Source organism: Aythya marila, assembly GCF_965140915.1.
Source record: "Aythya marila genome assembly, chromosome: 3".
NCBI classification, from domain to species: Eukaryota; Metazoa; Chordata; class Aves; order Anseriformes; family Anatidae; genus Aythya; species Aythya marila.
Genome location: NC_139044.1, coordinates 55,427,544 through 55,442,409, shown reverse-complemented (window position 1 = coordinate 55,442,409; position 14,866 = coordinate 55,427,544). Strand labels below are relative to the sequence as shown.

General features: G+C 38.6%; 1 protein-coding gene across 8 annotated transcripts in view; it reads right to left on the bottom strand.

Moving 5' to 3' along the window:
* TULP4 (TUB like protein 4) overlaps positions 1-14,866 on the bottom strand; it is a 155,704-nt gene that overhangs the window by 135,521 nt on the left and 5,317 nt on the right. Inside the window, exons 1-3 of one of the 8 annotated variants that reach the window (XM_082756604.1) lie at positions 6,590-6,641; positions 5,693-5,842; positions 5,467-5,615 (exon numbers count right to left, since the gene is read on the bottom strand). The exons of 4 other annotated variants lie outside the window; for them this stretch is intronic. The gene's annotated coding sequence lies outside the window, so the exon portion shown is untranslated. Of the gene's footprint in view, positions 1-5,466; positions 5,616-5,692; positions 5,843-6,589; positions 6,642-13,008; positions 13,344-14,866 lie in introns of those variants that run through there. 3 more of the 8 variants (XM_082756602.1, XM_082756605.1, XM_082756601.1) reach the window with 3 other exon arrangements.

Here is a 14,866-nt window from a genome sequence, read left to right as displayed (position 1 = left end):
CCACAGAGTGGGATGGATTTTTATTTTTTTTTTTTAAATACAAGATCAGAGGAACAGTTCTCAAGGAGTTCTGATTTCTCAGTCTTTGGGTGGGGTAATCAAAAACTTTGTTCTAGTCTTGACTGTCCCTCAAATGTGCCATAACTGAACATTTCAGCCTGTGTTGGAGGACTTGCATCCATCTCACAACCACTGCTTGGTGGCCTAGATGCAGAGGACCTCCTTCAAGGTCCCTACCGTCACATAAGAGATCCAAAGTTAAGGAACAACTTCGTCTCCTCCCCTTAACTGCCCCCTTCTGTTTCCATTCCACATTTTCTCCTCAGGGTTCTGGAAGCTTATGCAATTGGCTCTGGGTTAAAAGAATATCACATCATGAAGACAGACTCAAAGACTGGTTGCCTTGTAGCAAACTTGAGAAGTGAGTCTCTGAAGAGGCCTTTGTAAAAGCTGGGATCTTTAAATGAGTGCTTGCAACACAGCAAAGACTTGAGTACAGAAGTGAGTTGTCACGCTAGCAACGCTTGGAGGGCATCAGATTAGCTGTGCACATACGTGCCCAGGGAGGTGAATGATGGTTTTGAAGTGCTTTGTCTCCATTAATATGCCAAGTGTTGACTGGTCACCTCTACAAACGGAGGCGAGGAGGCCAGCAAGAAGCAGGCATCCTCTCTCTATGCACAGGAATACTCTCCCGGATATCTGCCAGAAAGGGAGATCCACACCTACGTAAATTGGCACAGCAGTCCTGTGTCAAAGTGTTTTTATAACTGTGAAGACCTTTACAGAGTGATTCTCTCTTCATCCTGGCCAAGTGCTCCTGTTAGACTTACGGAAGATTTAGGTACATGGCAGTATGCGACAGCTGCAAAGAGCTCTATCATTCAAAATGATATCAAATGTGTTACATTAGCACAGATGAAGATGAACAAAGATGTCCAGAAACTCTGGAAAAGCATATTCAAGGAATTAGTTATTTTTAAAAGAAATTCTAAAAAATTTCACTTAAATGCTGTCATTGTAAAAAAGAGACTATTTCAATTTTGTTTATAAAACTCTATTTTAGAATTAACTTAAAATTTAGTCGGGATGCCAATTCTTCCCATTCAGCTTTGTCAATCTGCAAATAAGCAAGCCTTTGACAGGTATAATTTTTAATATAAAATTTATTCATTCAAAGTTGTATTGATATATCCATTTCTTAACATGTCAGCATCCCAAGACATTCCAACTTCATATAATTCATAACTACAACCATCAGATAGTGCTTGCTTCTATTTATAATCTCAAAGTTATAGAAAATATTATTTGGAACAAACAGATTTCATCAAGAAAGAAATGTTGTAGATAGACTTTTTTTTTTTTTTTTTTTAAAGTAAAAGTAATATTCTCACTGCTTTATAACTAGTCCTTTAATTCATTTTCACTTGTTTTCCTTGGGAAGTTATATAAACACAGTAACTGCCAACTTCTTGGATCCAATTATTTCTCTTCTTCTACACAACACTCTCAATACTTTTCATTATCTTCACCTAATCTACGCTAGTGAGATTTTCTGGTGAAGCCCAGCTTCAGAATCTAGGAAGTGTAAAAATCAAAAGATTCATCGTAACAGCTAAATCTACAGCTTCCAGACATTTTTTTTTGCCCTTTTCTCTTTTTGAACATGATAATAAATTCCTTAGGATTCCATCACATTTACAAGTTCTAGCCAAAAGTAGCAATTTGGAAAAGAAAAGGAATCTGAGGTTACTTCATAAATAATTTTGACTTGAAAATATTATATGTCAGATGGCTTTAAGATTTCTTTCTACGCCTAGAATTACTAGATACTTGTAGTTATTTTTCTATTTAGTAAATACTTGACAAAACAGCTCCACATCTGTATAAAAACATAATATTTACTATATTCAATTATATTTCTGTATGTCTATAATTAAAGGGTGAAAAGCAGAACACCCAGAGGGAATAAACAAACTAGTAACACACAATCCACCCTGACCGTTCCCACTACGAAACTCCACATCTGTAGCGTAGGCTCCTCTTCTATGTTGAAAAGTCTGCTTGCAAACTGCTCAAGGAAAATGCTGCTGCTTTTTCTGGTAAGCAGCTTGGCAAAGTAACATCTTAATCTCACAGTGTCAGTGGTCCCCTTGAGCTCACAAAGTCTATTAAAACAAATTACATGAAAACATCTTCAGGAGTTCAATTCTACGGCTTAAGAGGATCAGTATATTCAAGCTTCTTCTGAGATTGAGGGAACATAAGATGGTATACTACTTCAGTATCTAATGCTGTTATGACACCATAATACTTTCTCCATTAACTATGTATTATCCACAGACCAGAATAATAGGAGGCTAGTCGGAAAAAAACTACATGCTTTTTTTATCTTTACTAAGTAGACTGCAACGAAGTCTATACCACAGCACTTATTTAAAACAGCCATTACATATGATCTCCTGTAGACAGATGCACAAAACAAAAAGGGCAGACAAAAATATGCAATACAGTATTTCATAAAGCTGACGCACAGGTTCTGAAATCAGATACCCCAAAATGACATTTCAGGGAACTTCTACCCCAACAACAAAAATGCCATTGTTTTCCACTTACTGTTCTATGGAATTACAGCACGAAACAAGGCTGATGAACAGAAATTACCGTGTCAGAATACAAAAGTTACATTCCTAAAAGAATTAAAAATAAATAAATATGGGAAAAAATCTAGTTACTTGGTGGTTCTAAAACCTCAAATAATATTTGATACAGGTGATGACTTCATTGATTAAAACCACAAAAAATATAAAAAGAGAGAACTGTTATACTTTGCACAGAATCAAAAATCATTTGTTTGCCTGAAATCAGCCTACCTTTCTAAAGCAATGTAATAAAAAGATGTTACACTTAAATACCCTGTCTTGCCTATAGCCATAGACCATCGCAGCAACAATGGTACTACCGCCACTGCAATTTCCCCATGCATCCATACTGCAATGCGTTTCTCTGGGATACGCTTGTGTGGCTGGCCAAAGTAGAACATGGAAAGACTACTAGGAGCATCTGAGAGAAGAAGGAAGAGTAACCAACTCAGCATTCCCTGAATGAGCCTTTCAGTGCATTAACTGCAAAATCGTAGAAGAATATAAGGAAACAGCATATTCCAAAAATACGAGCTATACCTTTATTAACAAACGTGAATAGCAAAAGGATAAGTGTTCCGCTATGTTTTTCAACATTTTTTTTTAAAGCAAATCCCTAAAGGTAATTATCATATAGGAACAAATAATTTTACAAATTAATACACCTGACAGATTCATAGTTTGTAAGTTATATCTTCCACATATTCCCCACATTGTAACTATGACAGTAATCCACCCAAAATATATCACAAAGAATAGCAGAAAACAATGTAATGATGGATAACCGCAAAAAAAAAAAAGACAACTATTCTAATCTTCCCTGTACATCCACAACGTCCTTAAGGAAATAAAACCCAAAGGATGCCAACACATATACAATATTAAAGGGGCCAGCTTCACACAAACTATTTCTCTTTCTCTTGCTCTGAAGAATGATCAAAGTGTAGAACGAGGATTAAACTCTCTTTGGAAACAGGAAAGAAATTTTGGAGAGATATTCCACTCTTGGTTTTTCAGGACAGCTTTGAGTGGTCCACAATGCCTATCTGGTCCATTTGAGTCTCTTGCATATAAAATATTTTTATTATTTCTACTGAATATGTATTTCTAATGTAAGAAACAGCATTAACAACATTTGTGGATTTTTTTTTTTAAGGGAAAATACCATTAAAATGATAACATCATATCCAGTCCATCAGATTTCTTTGCAGCTGATATTAGCAACTGAAGCCTTGTAACTGATGGAAGCAAAAAAAACAAACAAACAAAAAAAAAAAAAAACCACACGTCCTCTGTTGATTATAGTTTGAGAAACTAAAGCTCACATCTGGAAAATGCTACTGCATACGTTAAAATTGATATTTCCATGACTCTTATCACACCCACTGACGTGGGTTTTTATAAAAGTAACGCACAAGCTTTAGTTTCCACTTCTGTGCATAGAGATTTTCATTTCAGATGAAGTCCGTCTTACAGAGAGCAATAGGAACAGTAAAATGAAGGTAGGCATCACTAGATTACAGACCAACGTGCTGGAGCAACGCTGAGCTGCAGGGATCTGATTACAAGCAGCATCCCCTGCTAGGCAGCCAGCCTCCCACGGGGACAGGGAGCACATACATTGGGATGCTCTACACTAAAGCACCGTTTGTTTCCTACACAAAGCCTTACAGATGTCACAGGATTACTGCTGCTCAGTGCTTCCACATTTAAATTTATCAGCATTTTTAAGCAGAGTGCAGCACGGCACCTACAGTTTCATAACATTCCCCTCATACAACGTGTTCTGTGACTCTTGGATCTGCTGCTCTCCTTGCAAGAGCCAAAAGGCAAGTACAAAGAACAGCTCTGGGTGGATAGCGAATATCTTTCATTACTGCTTCTCAGAACTGTGCCCAAATCAGCCATAGCTCTAGCAGACTTAAAGCAAACTCAAGTCTATCTTCTGTAAGCCCTCATGCAGTTGCAAATAAGATCAGGATACACACAGGTCAGCTCTGTTGTTGGTTTATTTGCTCTGAAGCAGAGCTAGAAATAACTGAAGCCTTATCAATTTTCAAAGCAAGCTTCTATAATTACATTGGTATGCCCTATGGAAACACTACTGGGTTTCTCATAGCAACCCTCAATGATTCAAGCAGCTAGCCCTGCTCTTCCCACAGCATTATTAATACTAGGAGCACTTCACCCTTTTCCAGCAGCAGCAGAAAAACTTTCTTTAAAAAAAATATTTCTCTGTCTCTATGTCAGGGCACTAGACATTTGCTCTGAGAGCAAATGAGGCCTTACTATTATCTTTAATTACGATTTATCACAGCGCTTCACAACAAAGTGACAGAATGCTGGCTTTTTAATTCTTAGTTTATTTTATTGCAGCACTCAAACAGCTCACTTTTTCACATTCTCCCATTATTTTTAAATAAAATGTTCTCCTAAATACACACAAAGTTCTGTAACATTTTCAGAACTATTTCATTTAAATTTGGCAGTGACATCTATTAATATTCCCTATCTTTTGGAATCCACCAGTTTACAGATGTTGAAGTTCCTCCTCCTTAAGTGACTACACAGCTGACATGGGACAGCAGAATTGCTGTTATCTATGGTAACTCAATATCTTTGTAATATCTCTTAAGGAATATTTCTTTACAGCAAAATAGCAGCACATTCAGCATACAGCAAGGCGGAATTGCTTCTATAAGCCCTTTCTCAGTACTTACAATGTCTTGAATGAACATGTTACAAAATCTTTTTAGCAATCTTGTAAGGTACTCAAGCATGATTCCTGTTGTAGCAGATGAAGGAACTAAAGGCACAGTCCTACCAGGAAAGCAAACTGTTCAAAGCAGCCAATGTCACAAAGATTTCTTAACTTCCAACACTCCCATGATCTATTCCAATCTGTTTTCCCAGATTTGGTTGCTCCTCATCCCTCTGCTTACTGCCTGACTCCTCCTTGGGCAGACTCAGCACCTTAAAACAACAGAAAATAAACATTTGAAAATAAAGTGAGGAGAATTAACTGAGCTAAGGGAGCTGAATCCACTCACTGAAGGGGCAGTTGAGCATCGGAGCTGCAGCAGGCAGGACCCACAGGACTTGGATGCGGGGAGACCTTTCAGAAACAGCACGATACTAGATCAGTTCAGCTGGACAGTGGACCTTCTCCAAGGGATGGAGATGGAGCATCTTCCTTAACACTGAAGTAGAAGACAGCATCAAAATAAGCAGCAAGAGTTTACTGTTACCGGCATCCAGCCTGTGCTATGACCCTGTCACTCAGTCAGAACAGTTTATCAGATGTTTTCCTGTTTCCATCTAGCTTCGAAACTTACCTGTTTTAGATTCACAGGAAAAGCCATAACCAACATTCTGCTTTTTGTTCTCCTGTTTAAAAATATCCATCAACATTTGGTGAAACACATTGTGTGCCAAAACGCTTCTCCTGCGGTTCACACTCAGGCCAGGTTAATTCAAAACGATTTACCATATCCATGTGTGGCTATTATTTAAATCATCAAGCAAGGAAACTTGATTTAAATATATAATTTTGCTCCTGCATTTCTGCTCCTCTCTTTTCTGATGGAAAGCCTATTGCTAGATAGCAACCTTAAACGGATGCTGATTTGCAAATAAGCATAGCTTACACCCCACATTTGATAACTTCTTTTTGCTAACTGGAATGCCATTATGCATTCCCATTTAAGTAATTACATAATTTAAACACATTTATTCAGGTTGATAATTTTCACATTTGATGTTAATCAACAGTAAATGTTCCTTCCCATTTTCTGGGCCAGATGTTCTCTGAACTGCCATGTGGGTGCCACTGACATACACCGTAGGCACACCCCTACCACTGGAAGCACACACAGAAACTCATGAGCATTACAAGACCCAGTCTAGAAGAAGAAATTACCACTGCCGACCATCAAATCAAGTCTCACCATGGATGCTGGTGGTAGGAAAAAAAAGTTGCAGTATTGTAAAGGATTACAGTGGAGGATCATTTTGCAAACTCGCAAGTGTCAGGTTGGTTTCAAAGGACAATACAATTCCATTTACACAAATCCTAATTTTTATGAGATTTAGACAATGTTACTTATAAACTAAAACTACATAGACATTTTGGATGCATATACCTTTGTTATGTTTTGCATTAAAAACTGAATTAAGTTTGGTTTTGTTTTGTCTTGTAACAACAGAAGCACTATCTTTAGCTAGTAGATGGAGGTGACTGTTTCTGGACACCACATCCCTAACAGAACTACTAGATCTCAACATCACATTTCATTTTTGCTACACTTTTAAAACAAGCCTTTTCACACTTTCTCATTTTGAAGAAAAAAATTCACAAAAACTACACTGAAATAAACACACAATTTTCTGTCTGTGCCTACTGAAGAAAATCTGTTGCAAGCTGATATGCCCCTTCAGCAACCTGAATCCAAATATTTACCCCATGATTCCCCTCATTTTGGTGATCTGATATACTTTAAAAATTCAACAAAAAATAGTCAAGCAATACATAGACGTCATACTTCTTAGCAAAGCTATTTTAATTAAATTTAATGACTTATGCTAAAGGCTAAATTTACTGCAAAACTTAGATATAAATTAACACTTAGAATACATGTATTTCTGTATCCCTTCTTAGCTGCTCTGCAAATGCCCTCTAACATATCCTAAAGAAAAATAAAATGAAAGAAGTTTGGACTACAAAAAACTCCTCTTCCATTTAGGACATATAACTGCTTTGCCACCACAACACAAAAAGGTTCTCAATCTCAGTTTAAAAGCTGGCAACAAAGATAAGGCTGAGCTAAAAAGCCAAACTCTGAAGTGAACTGTACGAGACACAGGCACAAATTCTCTCCTAATGAATCAGCAGTGGAGTGGTGATAGTCTCCACCAGGTACAGCAGGAAAAGAAATATCAGACTGTCACAGCCAGACTTCAGCACAATTTGTCTGCTAAAGGGCTTTAGACAGATTAGTGTGTTTTTTTTGTTTGGGTTTTGATTAGTTTTGTTTGTTTGTTTTTTCTGTTTAAACCAGGAAGGGAGAAATTCTTCACATCTCAAACCTCAGCATATGCACAGTTTCACATGGATGAACATGGCATCAACATCACTTTTGTCAGACACTTAACAGAGAGGCCAAGCAGAAATTGGTATTTCCACCTTCTCCCCCACCCCAAATCAAAGCAATCTACTTGCACAAACACAAGAAGAAAAAATTTAATTATTTGTTGAGCTCTGCAGTGTCATGTGGCAGCAGTAAGGCCAATCTTTAGAAGCTGGCTCCAACCTGAGCAGTGACTAATCTGCTCCCTTCCCACAGAGATCAGGTCACAGAATCACCCATCAGGCAGCGCCCGATGAGCCAGAGGGAATCCCTCAGAGGACAGCAGAGGCACAAGGAGCAAGTTTCCTTCTGGGGCAATAAATTAAGGCCATACAGGGAGCAAGCAGGTGCCTGTTGTAGAAGAGTAGGATAAAAAGATGAACACATGGGATTTATGCCATCTTGTTTTGAAGCCATGGTGCTGAAGCTCTGAATCAGACTTCAGGCATGGTATCAGTTTCCTGGGCTGAGTAAACATGCCAAGAGCACATACTACACTGTCATCTGCCACCTAATATAAGGGATGATGCATTAGCTTCCTAGGGATACGGGTGGGGAAAAAATCTGTGCCCTTCATTCTAGCAACAACATTTAGAAGACGCTCTTACACTCAAAGAAGTAAAAACAATCAAAATTATTGAAGCAATTTTTATGAGCGTGCCAATGAAATGTTAAATCACCTGACATGAGGAATGACATGTTCATAAAATCCAGAAAGATAATCCTGTCTTGATAAATGAGACACTTTACATTCATATAGGGAGATGGCAGTATGTTATTGGGGGGAAAAAAAAAGCAAAACAGAGATAAAATACTGATGAATTAAGATGGCAGTGATTCCTTCCATGTTATTTAAATAAAGACCCAACTGATAGAAGTATACAATGTGTTTGCTTTAAAAAATGAACACAAATTGCAAACACCTGAAAGGAGACTTATCCTCGTGCTAGATTCTTTCCAGGCACTTTCCAGAATCACTACAATTCTATGATTTTTGGCTATCGCTGTAATCATGTACCACAGCTGGGGCCAGGGGAACAGGACAGAACCAACAAATACCTCTTCTCAAACAGTATGCCCGTCCCAGCTCCAAAATTCCATATAATGAATATCTTAATTTTTATTTTTGTACAACACATACATGCACCAAAAACCAGCAGTGGAAAGTACGAAATTACCTTTACAGCTGATCAAGGCATAGGTTCAGCAAAACATCTTCCCGCATGCTCAAGGTCCAAACACGCTTGGATACTGATGATTTTGCTCATAACCACAAAGAACCACAATGTTTGTCTGAAGGATGCTCTGACTACCATATACTATACAAAATGAACTTCCATAATACTGAGGATCTAACAAGCCACTTGTAATAAACTTTCCTTTTCTGGCTGATAAGGAAGGCTGCTATACTGCAGCAATTTCAGGCTTTCCTCTGGCATCACGTTAAAGAGGCAACTGTCCCAAGGCAGACTTAAACTTATCACCAGCATGAGAGAATGTCTTGTTGATAATTAGACTCATCACCAAGGACTTCAAAATTTAGAGGACAAAATCAAACAGACTAAACAAATTACTCTAAGAAAATTTAAGCCTTTTCTTACTTTGTTTGTAAATATCAGAAAAAATATGCAGAAGATATTCCACGTGAATGGATGCTCGGGCAAACAGCTCTCCAAGTTTGAAGTATCATAACGTTTCCTAAGCCTCTGATCCTCCAAACAACACAGAGTGGGGGATATCTGCATATTAAGTGTGAAAACCTCAATACGAGAAGAGATATCAGGATTTTCAGAGCAGCAGATATATATATATATATCCTGATATCTCTTCTCGTATTGAGGTTTTCACACTTAATATGCAGATATCATATATATATATATATATATATATGTATGTATGTATGTATAGTCAAAACATTACTCAGACAAAAACATACTCAGACTAAGTCAACAGTAGAGTTCTGGGCCTGAAATTTTCCAAAACACTGAACAAAAGGTCCTTGGCTGTCAGTTCACAGCAAGCGTGCTGCAAAGTGCACTAGATATCTTACTGTTGCCCAATAAGCTGTGCGCTTCTGAGAGTTGTATTTGGTATGGAAACCAGCATCTCCCACGGGTTTTTATTACTCCTCCCTGTTAGCACTTATCCATACTTCAGAATGGACAGCTTTGAAACATCCCACAAGAAAAGCTTGAAAGAGAAGACTGAAGTGCTACAGTACAGGCCACCTAACAAACATCAGAGTACAGACAGCAAAAGCCTTCACCAGTACCACTCTGAGGAACAATGCACAGTATCAATAGCACAGCCACGGGAGCTTGTCCTGAAAGAAAATCTCAAAAATGCAGAGGGACAAGGCGAGAAACATGACAGGGGTATCATCTTTTGACAAACTCAAGCCCCTGAGAGAACCTGAATTCACACAGCTATTCAAAGAAGGCAAGTAAACCTCTGAAGAGTGAGAGAGTAAGTCTCCCAAAAAACAGAAGGGAAAAAAAAGAGGTAAACAAGACACCTTACAAAGACAGCAGGCAAGCAGCTCAAGGCAAGACACCCAGGAAGCCTCGCACCACAATCTGAAAAACCTAGCAAGGAAAATTACCGTGAGAGAACTCAATTTAGTTTCTCCCATTTCTACACAAACATCTGCAGTGAAACACTGATAAGTCTCAAAACGAGAGGCAAGGACCTCCTTGCCTTCTCTTACTCCTCTCCACGACTTAGGAAATTTTGTCTTTGCCTTGTTGCCTTCAAGTACAATTCTCCTTTTTGCAAGGTCTCTACCTGTAACTGAATGAAGGAAAACACAAACATATCAAAAGAACAAACATATCAAACCTAATAATATGTGACTACATGACAGAACAAGCATCACACCCGGATCATGAATTTAAGTCTAATGACAATAGAAAATCCCATAATTACTCTCTTAGAAGGGAGGAAAGGCAGGTTGGGGATGCAAAAAACACAACACTGCTTCCACTAACACCCAACTCCTTCACATAAATGCAGACAGTCCCATTTAGAAGCTTAGGCTACATAACCTTAATGCTTAATTCTGGCCTTAACCTATCTATGATAAAGATAAAATGTATTTCACATATCATACACAGTACTATTCAAACATAAATCTGAGGCATAATAGCTGAGTAAATATTAAAGAAAATTGCTACAGGAATTAAAGAGTCTGTCCTCCAGAAACAATGCTAAGCAGGTACAATGAGATTTTTCAAGCAAAGAGCACCCCTGCTTTATTCGTTCTGTTTCAGCAAACACAGACATCACACAAGAATGGTGAAAAATGAAAACACTCCTTACCCAAAAACCTGTGGCCAAAAGGCATCTCTATGGATAAACAGAAGTTGAATAGTCAACAACCGTGTTTCCTACTACACAGGAGAGAGAAACGCACTAAGCTGCCCAATCAGCCCTTCTGTCACAAGCACACCCTTGCCAAGGAGGGATCATACAGGCTCATCACTGCTGCCACCCAGGGCTCACAACACACTGCATTTAATTTAGAGACAGTCCTTGATTCGCTATCTGCTACAAACAGGTGGAGGAGTATTTCAACTACAGTAGTGCTTTAGCAGAGATGTCTGGTTATGCCTCACACTGGATGCGTTTTTTGGCCAGTCTTTTCCAAATAATCATTACTTCACAGAATCATCGCTCTGTCTGATGGTTTACAGACAGTAAGAGACGTCGTGCAAGCTCACAATCCCAAGAATCACCAAGAAAGAAAGGAAATAAGGAGTTGCATAACGGTATTTATAGCTCACCCTCTCATATTTTTTCCACCTTTTTTTAACCTTTACCCAGCCTATTCATCCTCAGCTGAGTCAATGTTCAACTTGTGTCCAACTATGTGGTGGTTTCTTTTAACATGACCCTGAACATTACATCTTTTATCCAGTGTCCTGAAAGTGCTATGCTAGCCTCAGCGATCCTAGGAGAAGTAAGAAACCAACATTATTCTAATAGCATACAGCTGAGTAAAAGACAATTAAGCACCTCAAGGCAATACAGCAGCTCATGACAGAACTGGGAGAAAAGCAGTCCCAGGCTGCCGCTGTAACCACCAACAATGGACAACAGAAAATAAAACCCAAATGTAACTGGCAACTTCAACTAACACAGGTTCATTAAAAAAAAAAAAAAAAGAAAAAAGAAAAAACACTTCATCAGAATGCTGTTCTACATGGGATTGTAGTTGCTTTCTAATACATTAGATTTATGTGGCAGCAACCTCTTGCAGCCTGCCTTTGGCTTCCCAGTCACAAGACTGCTCCATAAACAGCAGGCAAGCAGAGGCAGCGCCTCGGACATAGCCCAGGAATGACTGGAATACCTGAGGTTATCTGGCAGATAAGCGGGGCTTCCCCTACACAAACGGCTCTGAAATCTGATTCAGAGGACTCACACACTTACCTATTAGGAAGGCCTGGGTAAGACCCAAAAGTCATTAGGATGTCTCAAACGAAGGTAAAACTCACCATCGTTAAAATTAAGTGAAAATAGGACAGGACCCTTCTCTAAAAATAGATCTCGCTCTGCAGCCAAGTCTGTGTGCATGCAATTGTTATTTATTTCTAAGCTGGGACAACTTTCCAGCTAGATCCTTAGATCAGCTAACATAATGAGGTGTTCTGAAACAAAATGAGATTTCTTTCCCGACTGCATTTGCTATAAAGATGTAGAAGAAACAAGGAAGCAATTATAAAACATATTCTCTCCTAGCATAACACAAAACTGTAAATTTCAATGGAAGGAAACCATGAAATGGGGTCAGAACTCTTAACCAGAAAGATGGGAAGAAATTGTCCTAATCAGTGAAGAAAAAAAAAAAAAAAAAAAACAAAAAAAAAAAAACCACCACAAAACACAAGAACAAGCTCACATGCACATAGCCTAAGGACACAAGCTCAGAAGTCACATACTCTTTAGTACATTCTCTGGTGCTTTCCCAATTCCACCTGCATCTTCTCAGGTCTAATTTTATCAAGCGTTACCACCCTATGTATGGAAAAATGCAGTCAACAATGTAATTTGGGGTAATCAAAAGGGAGACAGAACTGAACATTATCAGCACTTAAAGATCTTTCATTGAATGCTTTCACACTAGTCCTGCCAGCAAAAAAGGCAGTAAAGCAAGCCTCTTAAAAAATATTCCAGGGGAGAATTCCAAGAGCTTGCGTAAGCGTTAGGCTCAGAAAGCAATGAAATCTTCGTCTACATACCCAACAAATCACAGCAGAAGTAAACACCAGTGAAAACAGACAGTTCCACATCAGTTCGGACACTCAGTCATCAGGTGATATTTGTCAAAACTGTGACAATGCAGCTGGAGGCAAATCAGTACAACCCAAATCCTCACGACGCATCTGTTCCATTACATCTTTCCTTTCTGAAACCTTACGAGTAAAAGATCTTCTCCTGGAGACTCATTCTAACAAGCAGGTTATCACTTCCCACGCAAAGGTCCCGTGGTTGTTTTAGGAGTGCTCATTCTCTGCCCAACATGAAGAAAACAGGCTGTTTCCATCAATGAAGACTCTCGTTTTTCACTCTCATCCTTGGACAAGAAGGAAGAACACATTCAAATGCAAACCAGAGAACAAAGCTTTCCCAGTATTTCTAGAGCTTCAATAAGCAATACTATTTTAAAACCAGCAAGAGCTCGTTCCGTCGCTGCAACACTAGACAATCAAATCACAAATACTTTTTCTCCAAACCAAGTAGAAGTTTCCTCACACCAGAAGCATTTACACCACATTCCAAAGGGGAAAAGGGATGAGTGAATTAAGTCAAGTGTTCAACCTCCCGATGACAGCGACTAAAGACTCTTGCATCCTGTGAAAACAGGGCACTATCTTTTACGAAATCTTGAAGCATTACTGGTCACTTTTAGCCCAGAACAACCACTGTGCTGGCCATCTGCTCTGTATATTACTAACTACAATTGCAAAACTCCCCAACACGGCATTGAAAGCAGAACTATGATGAGACTTCCCAATATAATCTTCTCATTCACCTCCAGTGCTGTAACACTGTTCTTACGTCAGTGATCTCTCAGTTCTCCCCTCTGAAGAAAGAACAATTTCCAAGCCAGTTTCTTTATTAATAAAAAAGAAGTGCTTGATCTTCTGGAAATGTAAGAGGGGAGCTAATATTGTACAGGCACTAGTACTGAACTCAAGGCATATGTTTTTAGACAGTGTACTTTCCTCGACCTTACCACAGTGAAGACTTCCAAACCCCCAAATTCTCTTTGCAACCCTGGGAACAATGTATATTGGATTTAATATATGTTCCACAGAGGTATTCTACTGCTATAAAGAAAGCAAGAATAGCTCCTCAGCAGGTTGGCAAAATCTGGAAGGAATCCACCTCTGAGAGGTCTGTAACTCAGAGGAAGATGACTTAATCACTTAATCCTATGATTTGTGTTTGCTTTTAATAGAGCCCTGTTGCTGCACAGATTTTTTTTTGGTTCACAGAAACAGACTATTCTTGCTCGAGGTGGCCTATTATCATAATAGGGCTTGCTATAGGTATCTTTAGAAGAACCACATCTCTTCTCCCATTTTTATCTGCACTTTGGAAAAGCTGCAAACGGTTCCAAATCTCATACTAGTAACATAAGCTTGTTCAATTTTATCCCTTGATCATTCATCCAAGACAGCAGATTTTCACTGCATAGCTTCCCATGTCTTTATAAGATTCAAATGCATTTATTTAAATCTCTCTCCTAGAATTCACCTACCTTTATTGCTTCATCTAATTAATTTTGCAAAGAGTTCCCAGACAATAGGAGCCATTTTCTATTCCGACACATTAAAAAATAAGAACACAGTGCCTTAAGGATCTCTGCCTTAAGGCATCAGTGAAAAGATCCTTCAAGATCTACTAACAAACACCAACAATGAAGAGGAGGAAGGAAAAATCCAAGCCAGGGATAAGTTCACATCAAACAGGGAAGGTGCTAGGAAGTCTCCAGAGCAATCTAAGCCTGGAACAAACAAATCAAATCCAAACAGCGATTTACATCATTCTTCCTTTACAAATGAAGTAAAAATTCAAGTAATGACTACTAGG